This window comes from Apium graveolens, chromosome 5 (genome assembly GCF_009905375.1).
Source record: "Apium graveolens cultivar Ventura chromosome 5, ASM990537v1, whole genome shotgun sequence".
In the NCBI taxonomy this organism is placed as follows: domain Eukaryota; kingdom Viridiplantae; phylum Streptophyta; class Magnoliopsida; order Apiales; family Apiaceae; genus Apium; species Apium graveolens.
The window spans coordinates 93,092,859-93,101,565 of record NC_133651.1 but is presented as its reverse complement, the minus strand read 5'-3'; the positions used below and the strand labels follow the sequence as shown (position 1 = coordinate 93,101,565).

At 40.0% G+C, this 8,707-nt stretch overlaps 1 non-coding gene across 1 annotated transcript; it reads right to left on the bottom strand.

The window, feature by feature from the left end:
- Positions 1-4,331: 4,331 nt before the first annotated feature.
- On the bottom strand, positions 4,332-4,438 carry LOC141662547 (small nucleolar RNA R71). The gene has a single exon (XR_012550657.1). It is a non-coding gene; the product is annotated as a small nucleolar RNA R71 (small nucleolar RNA).
- Positions 4,439-8,707: the final 4,269 nt, after the last annotated feature.

Sequence of the window (8,707 nt, the reverse complement as noted above, 5' to 3'; positions counted from 1 at the left end):
TGGTGATAACTGTCTTTGTCAAGAACTGGGATCTTTACTCCAATATCCTTCTTACTCCTCTTTGTTAGATTCCAAGATCTTTTAAACTCTTGTGTGTCAAGAGCCTGCTCTGATACCAATTGTTATTCCTAGTGGACTAACAATGAGATTTACAGAAGGGGGGTTGAATGTAAATCTCAAAACTTTTTCAAGTTTTGAGCAGTTTATGAAAGTTGTGTGTTCAAGAAGAACAAGTGTGTGAATTGCTTTAAGCTAATGCAGACAGATATATATTCAAGCACAAATGTAAAGAACACAACAGACCTTAAAAACTTTTCTGGTGGATTTGTTGTTCCACCAGAGATGGTATATTAGAAAATCTGTGATTAAACAATGTTGATCACAGCTGCATCCTAGTACAAACTAGATGAATTTTCTCTCAATATTTTTCTAAACAGCTCTGGAAAATCTCACATCTAATTACTAGCTTCTTCTTGGTTTATATATTACCAAGTGTACAAGTGAAGAACAATATAAAATACAGTAATAAAATAAGATCTTCACTTGCTTCTTTTCCTGTTCACTCCAGTACTTTGTTGACTATTGCATCTTTGTACCAGAGAAGAACGGCTGCTTTTTCTGTTGTTCCTGAAATTCGGCTACCATATCTCAGTTGTCTCTATCAACCCATGTGCCTCTGTCTGTAGGTACAACTACCTCTTATCAACGGCTAATCATCAGAACATCCGTTGAAACTTTCATTCGTTGATGCACTCATCCGTTGAAGGATGTTATCCGTTGATGACTTTATCCGTTGAAGCTTTAGAGACATCCGTTGAAGCTTAGCTTCTTATCCGTTGAATGTCTTTAAGTCATCCGTTGATACCACTTCACTTATACAAAATTACAAGGCATGAAGTATTTACAATTGGCCTTCCTATATGCATATCATCTAGTAGTCAACATGACTCATAGTTTCTCTCAACTTCCAAGAATTACATTTTAAATACAGAGACTGAAATATGCTACAACACTAAACTTATTTCTAAGTAAAGCTACACCATCAACGGATAGCCAAAGTGGTCTTATCCGTTGAGGCTACAGACACTAAATTTCTACTTAAGTATTTTGTTAAACATATCATCAAACTAATGCACATACATTCCTAACAGAACGTCTTAAAATGGCTTAAATTGGTGTCTTGAAATCAAGTATTTTGTGTATTTGATGCGTTTTTCTAGTGTTTATGCATTTCAGGGTTTTAGTTGCATTTTGGGGGAGGAATCATCAAGAATAAGCCTTGGCATGTGTTCACCATTGCGAGAGGAAAGAAACGGGCATATTACGGCGAAGAAACGGAGCAAAATCATTTTTTTTCCAGTAGAGGTCTGAGCGCCCGCTCAGCATTGCTGGGTGGCCGCGCAGCAAGCTGAGCGCCCGCTCAGCTATGCTGAGCGGCCGCGCAGGGTCGGGAAAAAAGACAAATTATTTTAGGACTTCTACTTCTATTTGGTTTCCACTTCTATGTAATCTGAGTTTTATGGGACTATTATATAAGTAGATTTGAGACGTTTTCATAAGGGTGGATTAAAAAGAAGATTGTGTTTTACGCAAGAAGCGAAGGAGATAAGGAAGAAGACCGATTTAGCACACCGCAACGAAGAGGAAGCATATCTTCTTATGATTCTTGTTTCGTTGTAACGTTGGATGCTAGTTTTCTTGCTTTGAACTTATTTACTCTTGTGATGTACTCTGTTTTAATATAATTAGTTTAGTTATTATTTTCTTGTGTTTGTTTATCATGATTTCATATGAACCCATGATGACGATAAGTTCTATTATGGGCTAATCGTGATCATGGGGTTGCAACGGATTTATTATGGAATTCTTTAGTTAATCGTTTAATACTTTAGTGTGTGATGATTGCATGATATCTAGTATTGGTTGTGCGTATTCGTCTTATGTGCGTCGCGAACATATAAGATAGGGTGTTAATCTCTTGTGAAGCGACGGTGGATCTTGAGATTTAGAACTTGACATGCTAGCATAGGTTCATGTACGTTGTGCATGATTAGTGGGTAACTCTAACAGTTTTATTTGCCCTATGTAATCAAAAGGAATAACTTGTGCTTAAATCGTTGTGTTGTTGTTAGGAATGTATGTGCATTAGTTTGATGATATGTTTAACAAAATACTTAAGTAGAAATTTAGTGTCTGTAGCCTCAACGGATAAGACCACTTTGGCTATCCGTTGATGGTGTAGCTTTACTTAGAAATAAGTCTAGTGTTGTAGCATATTTCAGTCTCTGTATTTAAAATGTAATTCTTGGAAGTTGAGAGAAACTATGAGTCATGTTGACTACTAGATGATATGCAGATAGGAAGGCCAATTGTAAATACTTCATGCCTTGTAATTTTGTATAAGTGAAGTGGTATCAACGGATGACTTAAAGACCTTCAACGGATGAGAAGCTAAGCTTCAACGGATGTCTCTAAAGCTTCAACGGATAAAGTCATCAACGGATAACATCCTTCAACGGATGAGTGCATCAACGGATGAAAGCTTCAACGGATAACATCCTTCAACGGATGAGTGCATCAACGGATGAAAGCTTCAACGGATGTTCTGATGATTAGCCGTTGATAAGGGGTAGTTGTACCTACAAACAGAGGCACATGGGTTGATAGAGACAACTGAGATGTGGTAGCCGAATTTCAGGAACAACAGAAAAAGCAGCCGTTCTTCTCTAGTACAAAGATGCAATAGTCAACAAAGTACTGGAGTGAACAGGAAAAGAAGCAAGTGAAGATCTTATTTTATTACTGTATTTTATATTGTTCTTCACTTGTACACTTGGTAATATATAAACCAAGTAGAAGCTAGTAATTAGATGAGAGATTTTCCAGAGCTGTTTAGAAAAATATTGAGAGAAAATTCATCTAGTTTGTACTAGGATGCAGCTGTGATCAACATTGTTTAATCACAGATTTTCTAAAATACCATCTCTGGTGGAACAACAAATCCACCAGAAAAGTTTTTAAGGTCTGTTGTGTTCTTTACATTTGTGCTTGAATATATATCTGTCTGTATTAGCTTAAAGCAATTCACACACTTGTTCTTCTTGAACACACAACTTTCATAAACTGCTCAAAACTTGAAAAAGTTTTGAGATTTACATTCAACCCCCCTTCTGTAAATCTCATTGTTAGTCCACTAGGAATAACAGTTGTCAATTTCTGTAGACATATAGGAACTCAACATAATTGATGACTATTCAACTTCTATCTTAATTGTGGATTCTTGGTATAATGGTATTAGTACAATGAAAGTTGGCTTTTATCAGTTTCGTGTTATTCGATTAATATCATCAATGTCACATGCTAAAGGTAATAACAATGGCTATAGAAGGAAGTAATAATGAAGTTGTGATCTCATGAGTGTTTTATTATTGATAAATTGAAGTGTTAGTTAAGTGATTAATTAAGTAGTTAATTATAGTTAATATTTAATCAACAATTTTAAGTGTTAGTGTCTTAACATTGAGAAGTAATCATACATTGGTGAGTGAGTTTAATTAGACAATAATTTAGTCTGAGTCTCTGAGGGAACGAACTAGAAAATATTCTATATTACTTGCGAACGCGTATACTTGCGTGAATATTAGCGCGTGTTTTCGCCCTAACAAGTTTTTGGCGCCGCTGCCGGGGACTCGGCGTATTTGTTTAGTTTATGTACTTACCATCATTGGTCATTAGGACTCAGTGATTAGGACGTAGTAGTTACTTATTTTTTTCCGGTTGTGTTTCAGGTACTTTAGCAAGCGTTTATGCAAACTCGTTCTCGTGCTCGCAAGAGGACTTTAGACACATCTGAGGAGACAGACGAAGTTCTTGATATTTCGGAGAAGTTAGATTTTGAGGATTCGGATTCAGGAACTGAGCAGAAAGAACCAGTAAACATGGGAGATCGTATTGTTCAAGCTGATCCAGCTCTTATGGATTTTTCTCGGCCTAAAATTGATGACATTCAGTCAAGCATCCTTCATTCGGCTATTCAAGCTAACACCTTTGAAATCAAGCCGGGCACTATTCAGATGGTGCAGAATTCTGTTTCTTTTGGAGGAGCGGCAACTGAAGACCCCAACATGCACATAAGGAATTTTGTCGAGATCTGCAGCACTTTTAAGTATAATGGCGTGACTGATGAGGCTATCAAGTTGAGGCTTTTCCCATTCTCACTGAGGGACAAGGCTAAAGACTGGTTACATTCTGAACCAGCTGGGTCCATCACTACATGGCAAGATCTTGCGCAAAAGTTTCTGGTGAAGTTTTATCTGATGGCAAAGACTGCTGCTATGAGGAGTGCTCTTACTCAGTTTGCGCAGCAACCTACAGAATCTATGTGCGAGGCTTGGGAACGCTACAAGGAAATGTTGAGAAAATGTCCACATCATGGAATGCCGGATTGGATGGTGATCACTGGTTTCTATAATGGTTTGGGGGCCCAATCTCGGCCCATGCTCGATGCAGCAGCTGGAGGCGCCTTATGGGCTAAAAGCTATACTGAGGCGTATAATCTTATAGAGACGATGGCTGCAAATGAGCATCAAAACCAAACTCAGAGGATGACGTCAGGCAAGGTAGTAGGTATTCTGGAAGTTGATGCAGCCACCGCTATTGCAGCCCAGCTCCAAGCGCTATCAATGAAGGTTGATTCTCTGGCTACATATGGAGTTAATCAAATAGCTATGGTTTGTGAGCTTTGTGCAGGTTCTCATGCTACGGATCAGTGTTCTCTTGTCAATGAATCTGTTCAATATGTGAATAATTATCAGCGACAACAGCAGCCTGTGCCAGCGACCTATCATCCTAACAACAGAAATCATCCAAATTTCAGCTGAGGGAATAATCAGAATGCTATTCAGCCACCATATCAGCAAGGAGTGAGTAAACAGTTTAACCCACCTGGATTCCAGCAACCACAGCAGTATGCTACAAGGCAATCATATCCTCAACAGGGAAGTACAGCTGCACCTACTAGTGCTGATTTTGAGGAACTTAAGCTGTTGTGCAAGAGTCAGGCGGTTTCTATCAAGACCTTGGAAAATCAAATCGGTCAATTAGCCAATGCAGTGCTCAATCGTCAACCTGGCACTCTTCCTAGTGACACGAAAGTACCAGGCAGGAAGGAAGCTAAAGAGCAAGTCAAGGCTATTACCTTAAGGTCTGGAAAAGTAGCTGATGCTGAAAAGGCAAAAGAAGTAAACGCTGAAATTAGAGATGAAGAATCTAAGAAAAAGGAGAAAGTGGCGGAACCAAGGAAGACTACTGTTGAACACACTCTGCCTGAGGCTAATACAGGGGAGAAACAGCTCTATCCTCCACCACCTTTTCCTAAGAGATTGCAGCAACAAAAGCTGGATAGACAGTTCGGGAAGTTTCTTGAGGTGTTCAAGAAACTTCACATCAATATACCTTTCGCTGAGGCACTGGAACAAATGCCTAGTTATGCGAAGTTTATGAAGACTATTCTTTCAAGGAAGGTGAAACTGGATGACCTTGAAACCGTTGCTCTCACGGAAGAATGCAGCGCTGTTCTGCAGCAAAAGTTACCACCAAAACTGAAAGATCCAAGAAGCTTCACCATTCCTTGCACCATTGGCAATCTGACTTTTGACAAGTGCCTTTATGATTTGGGAGCAAGCATTAATCTGATGCCGTTGTCGATCTTTAAAAAGCTGGATCTGCCTGATCCAAAACCCACATACATGTCGCTACAATTGGCTGACCGTTCCATTACTTACCCAAGGGGCATAGTTGAGGATGTGCTCGTCAAGGTGGATAAGCTCTTCTTTCCTGCAGATTTTGTTATTCTGGATTTTGAGGAAGATAAGAAGATTCCCATAATCTTGGGAAGGCCTTTCTTGGCTACTGGTCGTACCTTGATAGATGTGCAAAAAGGTGAACTTACTATGCGGGTCCAAGATCAGGATGTGACCTTCAACGTATTCAAGGCAATGAAATTCCCTACAGAAGATGAGGAGTGCTTAAAATTGGATGTGATTGATTCTGCGGTTACTTCGGAACTCGATCACATGCTAATGTCTGATGCATTGGAAAAGGCCTTAGTGGGGGATTTTGACAGCGATGATGAAGATAGCAACGAGCAATTACAATATCTGAACGCTTCTCCCTGGAAGCGAAAGCTGGACATACCATTTGAATCTCTTGGTACTTCTGACCTTAAGAATGCTGAAGGGAAGCTCAAACCATCAATAGAGGAAGCACCTACCTTGGAGCTCAAGCCATTACCTGAACACTTGAGGTATGCTTTTTTAGGTGATTCATCTACGTTACCTGTTATTATTTCATCTAACCTTTCAGGTAGTGAGGAAGACAAGCTCTTAAGGATTTTGAGAGAATTCAAATCGGCTATAGGATGGACCATAGCAGACATCAAGGGGATAAGTCCTTCATATTGTATGTATAAAATTCTGCTAGAGGAAGGTAGTAAGCCAACTGTGGAACAGCAGCGAAGACTGAATCCCATCATGAAGGAAGTGGTGAAGAAAGAAATTCTGAAATGGCTGGATGCAGGCATCATTTATCCTATTTCTGACAGCTCGTGGGTGAGCCCCGTACAATGTGTACCTAAGAAAGGAGGTATCACTGTGGTCGCAAATGAAAAGAATGAGCTTATCCCTACTCGAACAGTTATAGGATGGAGAGTATGCATGGATTATAGAAAATTGAACAAAGCCACAAGGAAGGATCACTTCCCTCTTCCATTTATTGATCAGATGCTTGACAGATTGGCGGGTCATGAGTATTTTTGTCTTCTGGATGGTTATTCCGGGTATAATCAGATTTGTATTGCACCAGAGGATCAGGAAAAGACTACCTTCACTTGTCCATTTGGCACGTTTGCTTTTCGCAGAGTTTCGTTTGGGTTATGTGGCGCCCCGGCCACTTTTCAGAGATGTATGATGGCTATATTCTCTGACATGATTGGAAATAACATCGAAGTGTTCATGGATGACTTCTCCGTCTTTGGACACTCATATGATGAATGTTTGAATAATCTGCGCGCCGTACTCAAAAGATGCGTGGAAACTAATTTGGTGCTCAATTTGGAGAAATGTCATTTTATGGTGCGTGAAGGCATTATCCTTGGGTATAAGGTCTCTAGCAAGGGTCTGGAGGTGGACAAGGCCAAGGTGGGAGTCATTGAAAATCTTCCCCCACCTAATTCTGTGAAAGGAATCCGTAGTTTTCTTGGTCATGCGGGTTTTTATCGGCGATTCATCAAGGACTTTTCAAAGATATCTAAGTCGTTGTGCAATTTTCTTGAGAAAGATGTGCCTTTCAAATTCGATGATGAATGTTTGGCAGCATTCGAGACTCTCAAGAAGAGTTTGATCACTGCACCAGTTATTACAGCACCAGATTGGACAGAACCGTTTGAGATGATGTGTGATGCGAGTGATTATGCGGTAGGTGCAGTTCTGGGACAGCGCAAGAAAAACCTCTTCCATGTGGTCTACTATGCGAGTAAGACTTTAAATGGTGCCCAATTGAACTACACCACTACTGAGAAGGAGCTTTTGGCTATAGTCTTTGGTTTTGAGAAATTTCGATCGTATCTACTTGGTACGAAAGTAACAGTATTCACTGATCATGCAGCTATTCGCTATCTAGTTTCCAAGAAGGATTCGAAGCCGAGACTCATTCGTTGGGTGCTTTTACTTCAGGAATTTGAGTTAGAGATCAAAGATAGAAAAGCTACTGAGAATCAAGTAGCTGACCATCTCTCTAGATTGGAGAATCCCGATTCTACTTCACAGGATAGGACGTTAATCAACGAATCTTTTCCGGATGAGCAGTTGTTTGTAATTCAGGAGGAAGAACCATGGTTTGCAGATATTGTAAACTATCTCGTCAGCAATATAATGCCTCATAATTTGACATCCGCTCAAAAGAAGAAGTTTCTGCATGAGGTGAAGTGGTATATGTGGGATGAACCATATTTGTTTAGACAGGGAGATGACCAGATCATCAGGAGATGTATCCCGTTCTGTGAGACGGAGGGGATATTACGAGACTGCCATTCCACGGTTTATGGTGGACACTATGGTGGTGAGAAGACGGCAGCTCGTATTCTGCAAGTAGGTTTTTTCTGGCCTACTTTGTTCAAGGATGCTCATCAGTTTGTTATAAGGTGTGATCGTTGCCAAAGAGTGGGAAATTTGTCAAGGAAGGATGAGATGCCATTAAATGTGATGCTTGAAGTCGAGGTCTTTGATGTGTGGGGAATCGATTTCATGGGGCCTTTTATCTCGTCTTGCAATAATCAGTACATCTTGCTGGCAGTCGATTATGTCTCAAAATGGGTCGAAGTTAAAGCTTTACCGACAAATGATGCAAAGGCAGTGCTAAATTTTCTTCATAAGCAAATTTTCACAAGGTTTGGAACACCTCGGGTAATCATAAGTGATGAAGGATCGCATTTTTGCAACCGTAAGTTCACTTCTATGATGCAGTGTTATAATGTGAATCATCGAGTAGCTACTGCCTATCATCCGCAAACAAATGGTCAAGCGGAAGTGTCTAACAGAGAGATAAAGCGCATTCTAGAGAAGGTTGTTTATCCGTCAAGGAAGGATTGGTCTTTAAAGCTCGATGAAGCTGTTTGGCCTTACAGAACAGCATACAAAACTCCACTTGGGAT